Below are 15,169 nucleotides of genomic sequence, written 5' to 3'. Positions count from 1 at the left end.
CAAAATGTGAGGGACATACCGTAGCATACGGTCCCTTCTCAAGTTTCACTGTCTGAAATTTTTCAAAGCTGACCCAAGTCAACCTGAAAAATGTTTAACACCCTAGGCTTGAACACAAGAAACTCTGTGATGAACAGACATTCAATTACATTTTTTAAAAGTGAGAAGCATTTTTGTAAAATAGAGACTCTGGAAACTAATTGGCAGCCACGAAACTTGTGAGCGAAGGCCAGATCTTGTGGGGAACTTTTACTACAGTAACACGGCTCAAAGAAAATGTGAATAAAAGGCATCTTTGTTTCCCAGTCAAATTAGCTGATTAAGAAATAAAACATCTTAACGTGTTTTTAAATGTAGAATTAATTATTTATATGAAAAAATTAAAGGCAGGTTATGTGAAATTCTACTCTGTGTGTGAATTGAATGGGGCAGAAAGAGTAATCCTTATGGACTCGTCTTAGGTCAAGAAGACAAAACTTAAGGAAAGCTGAATATTAAGAGCTTTGTCGGAAAAAAAAATTGCATTCAGATCACAAGTTGTGCTTCCCATTTTGATTTTCAAAGTCCAGATTCGTTATGGTACACATGAAAAAATGTGATTCAGAACAAGAAAACTGCTTTGTAGAGGCTGTGTCCTGACAATTGAGGGGAAGAAGAAAACACAGCTATACAAAGAGCAACGCTTACTCCTGGGAGAATACAGGTCTTTTGCTCTAAGGAACCCAAAGAAGGATTCACAGGAAGAATTTGAACAGGCCACTCTTTATTTTGCTAATGGGTGAGTTTGGAACTCAGGAAAACAAGAAAACCTAAGTTACTTGTTAGGCTCAGAAAAGAAGTAGGCAGGTGACCTTTGACATCTTAGGCCTCCTCGTCTCAGTCCAAGTCCTCTGGCCCTGACCTCTTCACATTCCAATATCCTGAAGCCAGGCCCTGCCTGAGCCAAGGTTGCAAATTATCTCTGAGATGTGGATAAACATCCACTGCGTCAGTGTTTTTCAAGGTGTGGTCTAGGGACCACCTGCATTGGGGTTACCTGGAGAATTTTCAGAAATATAGGTTCCTGGGCCCCAGGAATTACTGGACCAGAGAGGAACGAGGTTCAGAATTTTACCTTTTGAACACATTGCTCAGGACTCTAGAAGGATGCTGAAGTTTGAGAATCACTGTGCCAGAGGCCACTTAGAGACCAGAGGAGTAAACTTCCCGACATTTCTTTAATGGATTCCCTTTAGTGAAAGGCATTAACTAAAATGTGAAAGCCTGTCCACAAATCCTTCACTAAACAAAAAAAGTCCTCCAGCCATTTTCTCCATTTCTCATGGCATCTCTTCACAGAGGGAGTATAGGAAGGCTTTGTCCTTTAAAATAAGTTCAGTGAGTACTTGAAAAGTCGTTTGGCAGGAGATGAGGGATGAGACAAAGGGGGAAGATTAATGACGAACAGAATCAGAGTCCTTGCTAAAATAAAAATGGATTCACACCCAACTTCTTATGAAGGCTAAGACATATGGCAGCTCATGTGGTAAGCGAGCGTGTTTAGTAGAAAGAGGTCCTGCTGCAGAGCTGTGTGATATAGGGGACAGCTTTCTCAGCCAAAAACAGAACATCACATGCTCTGGGAGATGCACCATCTCTCTGATGTGATGAGAGGCTGACTTTCTAAAACTTGAGCAAACTCTGCCCGAATGGCTTTAATAAGTTTAATGAGCTTCTCAGAGTTGAGATGATCAGGTTTTGGGGTTTAGATCTTGGTTTTGCTCTTATCTTCATGCGTGGCCTGACAGCCAATCATTTTCTGTGACTGTTTATGGAAGCCACTGATAGTTGAAGTTTCCTCATTTGTAAAGTGGAAGTCACAATCCTCCATCATTTCTGAGAACTGGGAGGAGGAAAGTGCTGGCCACTAGGAATCGTGTCTGAGTTTCAGCTACAAACCACGGACTTTTGAGAGACTTTAGCAGGAAAATGCCAGGACATACCTGGAGGATGTTTTTGTTTCCCTTTTTGTTTTTTAAAGGGAGAAAGAGCAATCCTTTGTACTTTGTGACCTGTTATGCACAAACCTTAAAGCAGCAAGGGCCGGACCCCATTCCTAGGGCTCATTCAAAGTTATAAATGCACAGATATACAAAGGATGTTTACAAATATGGCTTATTATGCTTACAGTAGCAACAACAGGAGTTCAGTTTTAGTCCGTGGAAAATTGCTGCTTAATAAGAACTTTCCCAAACCCATGTCCCCTTTGAGATAAAAATTTCCACACTAAGTTTCATCGCCCACTAGAATTTCCTTTGGAATGTTTGTGCTAAATTCCTTTCTCCCTGATTGAAATATACAACACAAAATCTAGCTTCAAGACTTAAAAAGTAATGCACTGAAATGCACAGATACATAGAGACAGTGGGCTGAGGGAAGCAGCAGAGAGTTGGGGAAATGAATTAAACTCCCCAATAATTAAGAAATGATTTACTTGGCGCATTTAGAATTTGGATTGCTTGAACAGTAGGGCAGTGTATAACTTCATTATGTGCCATGGGCAACCCCAGCACCAACTCAGTTTTGCTGCAAGAAGCCTTTTTTATTTTTTCGGTATTTCCTGACTTGGTATGTGCAGTTGTGAACTTAATTAACACACTAGTGATTCTGCACCCTCAGGGAAAAATGGTACATTTTGTAAAATATAAACACAGAAACAAAGAGAAAGTTCCTTTCCTTTCTGTTCATAGTTGTTTTTCTTCCTTCTTTTATGTTATGCATTAGGAAAACATGAAAGGCACACACGTTATAGAGCCCAGTTCTGGACCCCACTAAGGCACGATATTTAGGAACTCCTCTAAATCACTCTCGTATCTTACAGACCAGTGGCCCCCAACCTTTTTGGCACCAGGGACCAATCTCACGGAAGACGTTTTTCCCGTGGACTGGAGGAGAAGGGATGCTTTCAGGATGGTTCAAGCGCATTACCTTTATCTTGCACTTTATTTCTGGTTGTTACATTAGCTCCACCTCAGATCATCAGGCACTGGACCCCAGAAGTTGGGGACCCCTGCTGTGGACCATCCTAGCTGTTTTTGGATGAGACAAAGCCGGGTTAATAGGTAGCAAAAATTAGCTCTTTCGATGGTAGCATTGCATCTTATATGCCTTTTTTTTTTTTACTATTGCTCTCATATGGAAGTAGCTTGAACAATTCCCTTTTGAATCAGGCCCTATAAATTTGATCAATATCATTATTTTCTTGAGGCAAGTTTAAACCAATAAAGTTGTCCAGCTTTGTCCCTCTTCTCTCCCACTCACCCTCTTAAAAAAACCAGGGAGAGTCACAACTTTGGCGTGGAGCTTGAGTGTGAAGCTCTGGTACAGAAAAGATCTATGAAAAGATGACATTTATAGATGAGTATATATATTTAATTTCTTGTGTGTGAGTGTGTACGTAGATATATTTCTGCTTCTGTTCATCGAGAATACAACATCATAATTCAGGACATTTTGCTTTATCCAATGAAGAGTTTTTTTCAGCTCTCTTTAATTGGTAATTTAATTACAGAGCTAATTAGGAACAGAGTGGGTGTTGGGATTACAATGAGTGTCTTTAACTGGAAATTCTTGCCGCTTACAAAGCAAGGAAGTTTTTAAATTATGGAACACCTAAATAATGGATTAATAAGTCAGTAAATACAACTGGATGAGGACAGATCATTCACATACCTGTCAATTGGCAAAACTGAATGGTGTGATCTCTCTCACTAAGTAATGATGACTCTGCCTTTCCGGCCTCTTGGGGGTTCTATGCTGAAGCCCCAGAGAATTTGCTTGGGAAACTCCAGGGCTTGAATTCCCCAGGCCAGACCTTCAGAAGAAGGTGTTGCAGCTGACAGATATTGGGGAGGAAATATGGTCCAATACTTAAGGGGAAGAGGAATTTTATTAGTAGCCTCTGCTTCTCATCTGTTCATAGAGGAAAGAAAAGGAAGTTTCTGTCTCTGCCTCAGTTTTCCTACTCCTCTGCCCACTGCAAAGGACACCTGTGTTCCAGGGCAGCATGGTAGCATTTGGAGGTAGTTGAAGCATGGTCTGGGGCACAGGGGTTTTTAGCATAGACCAGGTGGCCCTTTGGGTCTGGTCTTGGGTTCATGAGACAGAGAGGGCTGTAGCTGAGTGATTTAAACCCATGCCCTGCCTGTCCCACCCATGAAATGAGGCGCTATGAGGGCTGAGCTTGGTGTGAGTGCAGGGTGGGGAATAACTAATAATTGAACCAAAACAGAGACTCTGTATTTGGAAAAGCCTTGTTGCTGATCTGTTTAGGGGAAACAATCATTTGTTCATTCATCAAACATTTAGGAATGATGTGTGGGTGGCTACTACCCTGTAAAGAAGCCTCACACAAAGTAAAAACACCAAATGTAAATACACTGTCTCTCTGAATGCAAAATATAGAGAGTTCCCTACAGGACAAATTTCACAAATGTCTCAAGAAAAAAAAAAAAAAAAAAGCTTAGATCAGAATTTCATCTCCTGGGCCTCCTTATTGGGAAGGTTCCATATGGAAAGGTGCGGAGCCAGAAAGGCCACAAGTCTGTGGGGAAAATGCTAAAGGCAATCCAGGTCCAAAGGATAATTTGGATGGATTACAGATTCACAGCTCTCTGCAATATCTGCATGGGAAGGTGTGTGTGACAGGGAGAAAGGAAGAAAAAGAGATAACTGGGGCTAAATCCACAGATAATCCTAAACCTGGTTTTAACCAACAGCCTGACTCAGGTTCACTTTCCCCAAAACTCTGGACCAGAACTACTGTCGTGAACTAAACTGATTTGAGCTTTGCTGGTTTCCTTCTGCTGCAAGTGGCATGGCCAAGAAAGGCCTCAGTGGGCCAGGTCAGGAAGAGGCGCGCACAAAACTAAGGGTTCTGACCGGTCCACAAACCGGCTGTGACCCGCCCTCCTCCACTCCCCAGCAAAGAGCAGCTTGAAAATGAAGGCAGGAAAGAACAGTTAGCTTCCCCCGAACAAAGGGTTACTTGCTGAAGGAGAACTAAAAAAAAAAAAGAAAAAAAACTATTTAATGTTAAATATGCCCTTTTTGAACTAATAAAATCATTGAGAAGCTGACCCTTCCCTAGGTCTTAAGTTAGTTAGTAAGTAAGTTAAGTCACTCAGTTGTGTCGACTCGTCGCGACCCCATGGACGGTAGCCTACCAGGCTCCTCTATCCATGGGATTTTCCAGGCAAAAGTACTGGAGTGGGTTGCCATTTCCTTCCCTAGGTCTTGGCAACCCTGAATTTTTTTTTTATAAAATTTTAAATTGGAGGATAATTTCTCTACAATGTTGTGTTGGTTTCTTTCATATAAAAACATGAATCGCCATAGGTATACGTACGTCCCCTCCCTCCTGAATCTCCCTCCCACTCCTCTAGGTTGTCACAGAGCACCAGGTTGAGCTTCCTGTGTTATACAGCAGCTTTCCATATGAAGGAGTACTTCTATAAGCCCAAGGTTTTAGAACTATGGTCAGTTTCTCCTCATTCCCCCAAAGAAAGAACTTCCTGATTTTTTTTTTTTTTTTTAACACTCTCACCCTAAATAACTCTTTTTGTGCTAAAGCTTCCACATGTTGGGCTAAGAAGGACAGATTCCTTATAATTTTATTTGTTTGTTCTCTGCCTTGCTTCAAAAATGATTTAGGCTGAGATGTCTCATGCTATCCAGCCCAAAGGAAAGGAGATTATGACCACCCAAATGGACAGAGGCTCAAAAGAAATAAATCAAAAAAGGTTCACCCTTAAATATTATCTTTTCATTAAATTATTTAGTTCACAGTTTCATCAGAACATTCTTTCATTTATTTAATAAATCCACCAATATCTATTGAGGACTTATGATGGGTAAGGGTCATATAATTTTAATCCAGACCCAATTCTTTCTGAGTTTCTAGTTAGACTGGAGAGGTGGTGTGTGCACAAATATTATGTTACTTGACAGAGGATAATAAATTCCATGTGTGAATGGCAGAGTCAGGAGAAAGCAAGCTGTCTTGCAGCTGAGCTAATCAAGAAAGCCTTCATGGAAGGAGAGGGTGGGGCTCAGGTTGGGTCATAGGTTAGGGAGAAATCTGATAGACAGGGTTGAGGGCAGGGCATTCTGGACAGGGGCTTACATTTACTGAACACTTACTTTTTGCCAAGAACTTTATATACATCCAACTCATTTAATTTTCACTATGACCCAAAGAAGAATGATTATTTTCCTCCAATGCAAATTGTAACAATAATCAAGCTTTGTTAGGCATTTAGTATGTGTCAGGCATTTTGGCTAAGTGGTTTACATGGATGGATTAAGTCTTTTAATCATCAAAGCAGCTCTTTGAAGAGGGTACTGTTATTTTTATTATTCTCATTTTACAGATGAGGACGTCAAGGCACAGAGAGGTATATAACTTGCCCAAGTTTACCCAGCAAGTGAGGGGCAGAGCTGTAGCTCCAGGGCCCTCCTTCACTTTTAATTCTGCCCTCCTATTTCCCATAGGAAAAGCCACAGAAGCAGGACGACCTAATGAAAATGTCTAAGAATTCACTATTGACATTTGTTGAGAATATGTTTGCAAAACTCACACAAATTGGAACATTTTAATAGTGACCAACCTAGGAAAACATTTAAATTTTATGCTTAACAACCCATGTTGAAACAGAGGTAAATGATAATTTTCAACTCATGACTTCTTGTCTCTGCTGAGTTACAGAGCTGTGGTGAGTAGTGGAAGCTCTGGAGGTGGGGGTGGAGGAAGCGGGGAGAAGAGAAAGGGTAGGTGTAGGGGAGATGTTCGAGCAGCATGTCTCTAGTGATGGCCCAAGTAATGTCTTTCCCCAGAGCACCGACCTCATTCAGATTATTTGAGGAAGTCTTTTTGCTGAATGTGTTGATGCAGAAGGGGTGGGACTGGATGGTCAGAGGAGTGTGTCTGGCCATGTTGCCTCCAGAATGGAGCTTGTAATGTCTACAGCCACCTGGGTCACTCCTCAGATTTCAATCCTGTACGAATTATCTGATAGCTCATTTGTTCTAAGAGTTATGTGAGAGGTGAAGGATTCAAATAGCACCCTTAAAGGGTAAATGTTATTTGTAATTTGGTCTAAGGTCCTTGCCTAGCGTTCTATAGCTTTCAAAGAGCCCTTGGGCTCTATCACTGGATCCCACAGACTTAGCAGAGAGAACAGGGCAATTGATAGGTAAGGAAATGAGGCTGAGAAACTTAAGTCAGTGGACTAAGGACACAGGTCTCAGGATTGGGCCCGGCGCTCTGCCTCTGGTACAGACTCTTTCTGTGATGGTCACTATGTTCAGTGAGCTCCCCCCTCATTTCTGATGGAACAGGGCCTGGGTGATCAAGATGGGGACAAGTAGGGAGTTTAAACTTGACAAAAGCTGAAATTCTGGGGGAGAAAAATGGCCAGCCTCCTCCAGGTGGAGAAGGAGAGGGAGACTAGATCAATAGAAAGAATTCAAAACAGAGAGTAGCTTCATTGTTTTCTTTTTTTAAATGGGGAAATATCATATTCAAAGTCTTGGAGAGAAAACCCTAAACAGAATCCCTGAATCCAAGATCTTAATCACCTTGGAGGGAAGGAATCTCAGTGGAAAAGGAAACTAGCATCCGTGTGTTCATCGGACAAACCTTTTCACAGACAATGCTCTGGAACCAGACACCGAGATGAACGAATGTCTTATTCTTTTCAGAAGCCATGGTGAGAGTGAGGGTGGGTAGAGAGACAAGGGACAGCACAGGACAGACTAGAGGAACTCTGTGAAGAAGCCAGGAGAGGACAGAGGAGGGGCACCAGCTACTCCAGTGGACCGACCCAGCATTTTCTAGATGCCTTTATGTAGGATACTTGAGAGCAGCCTCACATCCTGTGATATAGGCATCACCACCCAATCTTCAGAAGAGAAAATGAGGCTTACTGAGGCTGAGAAACTTGCTTCAGATGACATGATGATAAACGGGAGAGGAAGATTCAAACACATGTTTGATTGACTCCAAAGCTTACACTGTTAAAATGTCCACATTCTGAGTGAGCAAAGCGATGGTCATTTTTAGCTATTCCACCTGTGAATAGTGTGGCCTATTTTCTCCGTGTAAAGGGAGAACAGAAATGGCATAGGAGTGGGCTTTGGGTCAAAGGTGAGCTGATGCATGGCAGAATGGAAGTTTCCTTGCATTCCTTCCATTGCATGGAAGTTCTGACAACTAACTAGTACATTTTGCTGATCTTTGAGCCCAGATCTCTGAGTGGCAAACCAAGAGTCCCAGAAAAGAGAACTCACTGCTGTGCTGAGCCATGCTATCTTTCTCCCCCTGCTCAGCTTTTTAAATACTCCTTTAAGGGGATCTATTGACCTGAGTATTTTAAGAAGAAAAACGTTCATTGGCTTGGTGACCTTCACAGACAGGACAAGAAAAGTTGTGTCCCAGTTGTTTTCCAGGAGGCCTGTGTTGGGCAGGCCGTGTGTTTCCTGGGCTTACCCCGCACCCAGCATCTGGAGGCCCATGGCTGGGGCAGCAGTGTGCAGAGAAATTGCTAACAGACACCTGGCCGCCTGAGCCTGGGCACTGCGGGGGTTAACTTCAAAACGGCTTCCCACCCTTGGATAATTATTTTGTCAGAAATGAAACCTCTGGTGTTCTCTGGCCTCATTTTGATACCTGCCATCCTTCCTTTCCCTCTTTGGAGTCCTATAGTAATGTCATTAAAGTCCCCGGAAAATGTCAGCCGAAACCAAGGTTTCTGTCGGTTATAACCTATGAAAAATGTATTGGATTTAATATGTTTGGTTTGGGAAATCAGTTTTTGTCCACTATAACCAATTGTCCATAATAACCATGTCTGTTGTAAGTGGCATGCACGGTAATAACCCTCATATAAAGGGTAAAATGAAAGACAAACCGTTTCAGATGGTAGCTGGAGCTGTATCAATATAGATCACTGCCTACGTTTATCAAATGATTGATGGCCATTTTTAAGGCTTTTTCAATTCAATGCCAGTGCTGTCTAACGGCAGTAAAGCACACAGTATTTGCTGATACCCTTCCTGATAAGCCGGCTGGTTGCAAGTGAGAACAACTTAAGGAGTGAAAAGGCACTGGGAGCCATCTCTTTCAAATGATCCGTTCTCAATGTCCTGGTGGGAGGACAGTCCTCACTGCAGGAGACGCCGTAGGCTGGAAGCAGGCAGCTGATCGGCAGCAGGACACCTGTGCCCGGGTCCCGGAAAGGGGGCCATCTCTCCGAAGCTGTCCTCGCAGCTGGTAAGGAGGTCAGGAGAGGGTGAGATGTGACTTTGAGGGAGAGGACCATTTTGGCTTCCTTTGCCTAAGAATGGCAAACACATGTGTACTGTGCGGAGCTTGTTATATTTTGTTCATTTATTTAATCCTCAGATAAATCCCATAATGTCTGAACTCCCGTTAGTCCTGTTTTTACAGTTGGAGAAGTGGAGGCACACAGAGGCTAAGTCCCTTGCCCAGGATAGCAGTTAGTGAGCGACTGGGCTCAGAATCACACCAGGTCCCCTGGATCTGGAGTCTGAGCATTTTAGCCTCTAGGCTGTTCCATCTTTCAGGTCACAGAAGTGTCTATGAGCTCCCTTATAGGTGGAACCTAAGATAGCCAAACTCATAGAAGCAGAGAGTAGAATGGTAGTTATCAGGGGCTGGGGGTAGGAGACACAAGGAGGTGATGGTCCAAGAGTCTAGAGTTTCAGTTATGCAAGATAAATACATTCTGGAGACCTACTATACAGCATAGCACCCATAGCTCTCAATACTGCATTGTAGACTGAACTCTTGCTAAGAGGGTAGATTACGGCAAATGTTCTTGCCACCCACAGACAAAATACTAAGAACAATACAATGACGACCACTACTATTACTACTACTACTAATGGGTGCAGGAGAAAATTCAGGACATAATGGATTAATCTATGACCTATGATTATCTATGGCAGGATAGTGGTGATGGTTTTACAGGTCTTCACTTATCTCCAAACCCACTGAGTTGGTATATATTAAATATGTGCAGACTTTTACATGTCAGGCTTACTTTAACAGAGAGTTTTTTTTTAAAGTGTGAGGATATTGAACTGTGATTTCTTGGGGTAAATGTTGAAATCTCAAGAGGCTGTTTGTTGCTGACATCCATGCCCACAAGCACCTGCTAATATCCTCATCTTGGTGGAGATGGCTTCACTTTTCTTCCAAGCCCTTCCTCAGTGCCAGCTGACAACCTTACTCTCCCCCGTGAACAAGCACCAAATGTGACTGTTCAGACCAGGCACACATGCCCCCCACACACACATGCCCTCATACACACATCCTCTCACCCACATGCCCACAGGAACCTGCCCCTCTCCTGCACGATGTATTCATATTTACTGTAAACAATTATTTGCATAATTGCCTTTGAATGTAAGTCTCTCAGAACAGCCCATAGACTCCTGAAGGCAGAGATCATTTGTCTCATTCACGGCTGCCCCTCCATTATAGCTTGACAATGAGCTTGGCACACAGGAGGGCTCAAGAACTGGTAAAGAATCAGTAACATGAGTGAAATTCTGGAAACTTCTGAATTTCAATAATTCAGAAATTCAATTCAAAATTCTGAAATTCAGTACTGGAAGGAAAGAAGATATTTTATCTGGCCTTCCTGTCCTTTATCCAGAATAAGAAATGTGATAAATCGAAAGGATTTTATCCTTATCGAAAGGATTAGTTTCCTTAAAATATCCACGCCTTTGTTAAGGAAATGAAGCTTCACAAATGCCAGAACTCGCCAACATAAAATAAGTGCAACTTTCAAAAGTATCTGAATTCCAGATACACTTGCACACACATGCATGTTCACGTGCACCCAGTGTGTGCCCTGTTAAACCCAGCATGCCCACACAGCTGCTTTCACGTCCTCTGTGAAGCTTCCTTCCTCCTGGGGAGCAGGCATCAAATGGGTTACCCCCGTGTCTCCGAGGAATCCTCCTGACATTCACTTGCTTTGGGAACACATGCGGACACTCACAGTTTAGCACATGGGCCCTGTCTTTTCAGCTGTCTTTTAATCTTTGATAAATTGAACAAGCGTGGAGAACTTGTCGGTGACAACCAGCTCAGCTAAGACTGCAGGGATGAAAACCATGTCAGTGGAGTCCCTGAAAGTCCTCCAGTGTGCTTGAAGCATATAAAGAGAACCCTTGATCCCGGCTATCAAAGGGTGCAGAAAGATCAAGAAGAATCAAAGCTGATGGTGTGCCAGAAAACACCTGCAACAGAAGGTCATTACTTCCCCTCCTTAAAACAGCCTCAGTTCTGGGGCCTGATCTGAAGCTTAATTGAAATGTTTCAAACAGTGGATTATAACGAAGATGAGGCATCCCCTGTCCATTTCATGACCTTTTCTAAGAAAGGCAGATTGGTAATAAGGCAAAAAACCCCTGAGCGATTGCCTGAAGACAGCCAAGCCTCTTAATGATATGAGCTGCAACACCTTTCTTGGGAAGGAGGACCTGCCCAGGGTGTAGAGCCAGGGAAGCCTCCAGGACAGGGCAAGAGGACATGGGCCTTGGCCTCCCAGACACTCCCCTGGATCTGCTTCCCCATCCCCATTTCTGTGACCTTCCCTTCTCTGAACAAGAACAGAGGGATACCAGATGCAATACTACCTCTGGGATAATAATCGTCCGTTGTTCCAAACGTTATTCTTGCGGTGTAGAGGGTCCATCACCCCATCACGCTCCTTTCGTAATCTTTCTATCTAGCTTGTGTCATCACACATGACCCCGTTGATAGTGGAAGATGAGGAAGGCCCTCCAGGTCCGCAGAGGATGGGACCGTAGCAGGAGGGGACGCTGGCAGGAGATAACTCAACTCAGACCTTATCAATTTTTCTGTATCCTGAAAAAAAAAATCACAATGCTGCTGCCACTTATGCTTTTCACATGATAATAAATTGCAAGTCACATTTTGCCCAGAGATTTAAATGCTGTGTGGCTCTCTTCCCCTTTTTTGGGTGTGATTATCTGCCCTGGCAATGAAGTCCACGTCTGAAGTCCTGTGATTATCTCAACCTCCAGCTGGCGCATTGTGAAAGTCACTGTTTTGGGGATATTGTTGCAGCTGTAGATAGGAAAGCTTTACAGAAGTTTCTAATCCTATATTCATCTCTGCTTTGGACTCACCTGTCCTAACCTGCAGGGTTTCAGTTTCTTAGGTGATTGCTCAGATGCTTCTCTTTGGGAACCCTCTAAGACCTTGTTTTGCAAAGTCTGATCCACAGCATCAGTACGTGTTAGAAATGCAGAGTCCCAGGCCCCACCCTAGACCTGCTGATCAGATCTGTGGCTTAACCAGATCCCCAGGTGATTCAGATGCAGATTAAAGTTTGATAAAGATCTTAGGAAGAAGGCTTCCCAGGTGGCGCAGTGGTAAAGAATCTGCCTGCCAATGCAGAAGGCATAAGAGACGGTTTTGATCCCTGGGTCCAGAATCATCCCCAAGAGAAGGAAATGGCAACCTGCTCCAGTATTCTTGCCTGGAAAATTCCATGGACAGAGAAGCTTGGTGGGCTACTGTCCATGGGGCTGCAGAGAGTCAGATACAACTAAACATACAGAGACTTCACTTTAGGAAGGAGAAACTTTCTTGGTTGGGTGGGTTTGAAAAATCATGCTGAACATTCCTGGGCACAGAACACCTTTCTAAGATGAGATTTAGTTAACCCAGTGCTGAGTGGGCCCAGAGGGATGCTCTGTTTCTCTCATACAGTTCTAATGAGAAAGGGTTAATAAGTTCTTCAACAGCTGGAGCTATTTTGCAATCAAGAACCAACATAAAAAGACAGCAGGCCAGGCACAAAGGCCAGCCTGCCAGAGCTGTTGGATTAGAGCTCCTGAGAGAGCCTCAGAGAAAGTACTAGTCGTGACTTCTGACTTTATTAAACTTTGTGTGGTGGCAAAGTGTGTTTGAACTTCACTAAATCCTCCAAATAAAAGACCAGCTTCAACCATCTGGTTCTCTAGGATGAAATAATGTAATTCAGGACAGGCAATTATCAATAATTGTTTTAGGACAGTTAAGAATGGAAACTCTTAGTCCCACCTGCTCTGTTTCCCTCTTGAAAGTATTTTTTCCACTAAACCTTTTGAGTGGAAAGTTGAACCAGGAAAGTTTTTTTATATCTTGCTTTGGGTGTTGATTCTATCTCATTTAATCCTAGTATAACTTTGCCTTGAGAATGCAAAATTTGCTCCCCCTGAACAAATATACAATCTACCTAGTTTTTTTTAACTTTGCTTTCATTATTGTCTACATTTATGTTGTCTTTAAATTGGTCCTTCATTCTTTTCTTCCTAACTTTCAGTCCCATGATATTTTGGGGTTCTCTTCATCACATGCAACACTTTTCCCAAAACATTTTCCTATTTTTCTTTCCTATTAGCCTTCCAAACCAGATATACTGAAAAAGCATTTATTGTAATGTCCATAAGGACTCTTCTATTGAGATATATCCTAATGTTATTTTATATAATTTTATAAACAAGAAACCCAATTTGCAATCTGTAGCCCTTACTTCCCCAGACTCCAGAGTTTTGGGGTTACTTTCTCAGGTACATCTTCTCTGGAGGTTTTCTATGACTATGAGTAAGAACAGAGCCTTATTTTGAGCTCTAAGTTCAGAGTTCCTGGATGATCTCAGGGGAAATCCTGTCATCTGCCAAGTGCATTTTTCTTACCTGAAAAGTGAGGCAAGTGCCATCTCCTTAGCTTCAGGAAAGTGAGAAGGCTAATGAGGAGGCAATGAAGTCTTCAAGCTTGTTCTCTACAGAAACAAGTGCCCTGAACCTAACCTGCTTCCTGTAGAATCTACACTATCCTTGTGATCCATCTCTCCTATCTCCTCAACTGGTCTCACTGAACCAGGCGCCTGAATACCGCAGGCTGTTTCAGCCCTGTCTGTGAGTGCTCTTCCTTCTGTGGGATAAGCTTTCCCCCTTGCCTGCATTAGACCTCTTTCAATGTTTCCTGTCAACATCCCCTTTTTTGAGCAGCCCTCCCTGATTTTCCCCAGGTCAAGTTCACTACCCCTTCCTTGGTAACCCCCACTGTTCACTACACATTTCTTCATCACTGAATCTATCACCTACATTGTATATTTACCTACATTGTGCATTTTTTTCCAAAGGTATTTTTCTGCCTTCTCAACTAAACATGAGCTTTTAGAGTCAAATATTGTGACTAATTCATGGCTGTGTTCTCAGGACCTGGTTTGGCAGTTTGGCAAATGATTATGGAATAAATGAATGCATGGCCTTCTAGACCAGGCTGCGTCTGATTACTATAAAGAGAGTTTTGTATAGGACTCTTTGGTTGCAAGCAACAGAAACAAACTTGAACCTCATTATGCAAAAAGGAGAGAATTTGTTATGAGTTCCAGGATGTCTAATGGAACCCAAGTGTAGGAATGCAGCCAGACTCTAGGACAAGAATGGAACTAGGTACTTTTTTTTTTCAAAGAAACTATTTTCCATCAAGTGAATTTCCATTTTAAGAGTGTGAAAAAACAATTTAAGACCACTTAGCAATTTTTCCTACCCATTCAGTGGCCTGAGCAGTGGGAGCTGCAGACCAGTCTGCAGTGGCAGGCTGAGCACACCAGTCTGCAGCGAGGAACTACTGAATAGGTGCAGAAGACACCTGCAAGCCTTCAGACCAGTCCACCACCTCAGGCTGAGCAGCAGTGAACTCTGGAGCTGGAGTGGGACATTCACCCTGAAGTTCCTCCTTGGTCACAGCCTTCTCAGCTGTCTCCTGCTCTTCCTTTTCAGTCTGCTCAGGATCTCTGTAGAAGCAGAGATCAGGCATGACCTCCCATGGGTGTTCATAGAAGATGGCACCCACACGTGTGCAGGACTTCCCAAATGAGCATCCACCACATCAGACCCACTGAGTGAGCTCCCTTCCTAGGATCTTACAACAGGATACATCAAGTTAGTCTGAAAACAGAAGGACCAAGTAATGCCTGAGAAGAGTAAGAAATACTGGGGAAAAGCAGAAGAAAGCACAGGCTATTTTTAAAATGTCTTCATCTCTCCTTAAAGCTCTCATATGTTAAAATTATAC

This window comes from Bos indicus, chromosome 3 (assembly GCF_029378745.1).
Source record: "Bos indicus isolate NIAB-ARS_2022 breed Sahiwal x Tharparkar chromosome 3, NIAB-ARS_B.indTharparkar_mat_pri_1.0, whole genome shotgun sequence".
NCBI classification, from domain to species: Eukaryota; Metazoa; Chordata; class Mammalia; order Artiodactyla; family Bovidae; genus Bos; species Bos indicus.
Note: the sequence above shows the minus strand (reverse complement) of the source record.